Source organism: Macrobrachium rosenbergii, chromosome 17 (assembly GCF_040412425.1).
Source record: "Macrobrachium rosenbergii isolate ZJJX-2024 chromosome 17, ASM4041242v1, whole genome shotgun sequence".
Lineage (NCBI taxonomy): Eukaryota > Metazoa > Arthropoda > Malacostraca > Decapoda > Palaemonidae > Macrobrachium > Macrobrachium rosenbergii.
This window is the reverse complement of record NC_089757.1, coordinates 27119479-27121651: the sequence shown is the minus strand read 5'-3', so window position 1 is coordinate 27121651 and position 2173 is coordinate 27119479.

The window sequence follows — 2173 nt, the reverse complement described above, 5'->3', positions numbered from 1 at the left end:
GTGTGTGTGTGTGTGTGTGTGTGTGTGTGTGTGTGTGTGTGTGGGTGGGTGTTTACTCGTTTTGCTTATTTTTGCTGTTGCTTTTGTTGTTTGCGTGTTACGATGGATTGAGCGTTGCCTTCCATTTGACGCTTTTATTCTTTGTAAATAGAAATAATAGATCTATTATAACCTTACCAGAAAACGATTTTCACTTCACCTGTCCAGAATTTATATGAAGACTTTCGTAGCTTTAGGAAAAATAACTGGATCTGTTTTGAATCGGAGTCTGTCCACCAGAACTTGTATTAAACTTTGCAAAAAAATAAAAAAAAAATAAAAAAACTACCTTAAAAGTAGACTCTTTACCACATGTTTATATACATTTTTAGTTTTATGTAAATGAAAACTATTGTGCCGGCTATGTCTGTCTGTCCGCACTTTATTCTGTCCGCCCTTTTTCTGAACGCACTTTTTTGTGTCCGCCCTCAGATCCTAAAAACTACTGAGGCTAGAGGGCTGCAAATTGGTATGTTGATCAGCCACTCTCCAATCATCAAACATACCAAATTGCATCCCTCTAGCCTTAGTAGTTTTGGTTTTATTTAAGGTTAAAGTTAGCCATAATGGTGTATCTGGCAAAGATATAGGACAGGCTCATACAGCATTATACTGAGACCACCGAAAGATAGACCTATTTTCGGTGGCCTTGATGATAAGTTGTAAGAAAACTCGATTGCGCCGACGAAACTTCGGCACATTTCTTACTTGTTCTTTTTAGCTTTTAATTCTAGATTCTAACGCAGTTTCCGCTTATTTAGAATTTCTATTAAGCATATAAATAATGTCAGTTTCCCTCAGTTAAATAACGTTTAGACGCAGTATCATTACTCATTATGATAACGTTATCATCACACAATGATTATTAGCAATAACTCGGCGTTGGTGGTCACTCAAAACGTGAATAAAATCAAGTTAGTTACATTCAAAGACCAATGGCATGCCAGAGAAACCACATGGGACCGGAAGTGTCACATCACTTAGTCAACGCATAGGAATTCCACCTCTTATTCCAAACGTCACACCGAGTGCTGCTTGCCGGATGACGATAATGAAGGTTGCTCAGTGCCAGAGTCAATGATTTACGTTAGTGACACAGAACCGTGGGATTTTTTATGTCTTCCCTGATCTTATAAAGTAAAACAAGTTATTCTGAAGTGAAGAGGTGAGTTGACAGTTAGGGAAATTTGCATGCGTCATTAGAGAAATTTGCTTGTGTCGTTTATGAAATCCGTTGCGCAGTGAAGTGGACGCAATTTTTTTGCTTTTGTTGTGATTTAGACAGCGATTAGAGTTTTTGTCGTTGCTATCATCTCTATTAGAATTAGAAAATGAATGGTGCGGTAGGGGGAGGGGGCGTTGTCATATTGTCGTCTCTTTGTCTGTTCTAGATATTTTCATTTTTCAGTAACATGTTTTTCACAATTATTCTTTTTAGAAGAGGCCTATGGCACTGGCGACCTAATGACCTTGCGCAGCGGTGTACTGTCGGAAGCAAGAGAGGAAAAAGTAGGATTTAACCCAAAGGGATAGAACTTCTCACCCAAGTACAGGAGACTGTAATATTGCTCAATCTTTCCAACTTTCTCTTTATAATTTTACTATTATTGGAAATGAACAAACATCCTTATGGAATAAGCTTACGAGGACACTGAATGGCAAAGCAAGCTTCGTCAAAATGAAATGTCCGTATGCGAAAGTAAGAAAGGAATTCATTAAAAAATGAAGTTAATCAGCAAATCTGTATAATAATACAAAACAGATTTCAGTCAGGAAACTACGTTAAGGTACATGAAAGTACCTTGAAGTAGCATTGCAGCATCGGCATCAGTAATTGCCCCAGTACGGGAGCGAAACTCCCCGTACTGGCTGGTGTAGAAACGTGGCACATTTTCAGGTAGATCTTGTGGATGATGACCAAGCAAGATATCTTGCGGAAATAGAATTGAATTGAACTGAATATAGAATTCAGGCCAAATGCCAGGCACTGGGACCTGTGAGGCCATTCAGCGCTGAGACGGAAATTGACAGTAAAAGGTTTGAAGGTGTAACAGGAGGAAAACCTCGTAGTTGCGCTATTAGTCAACTGTTAGATGAGGATGAAAAATAAGTTGGAAGAAAGAGTATATGAAAG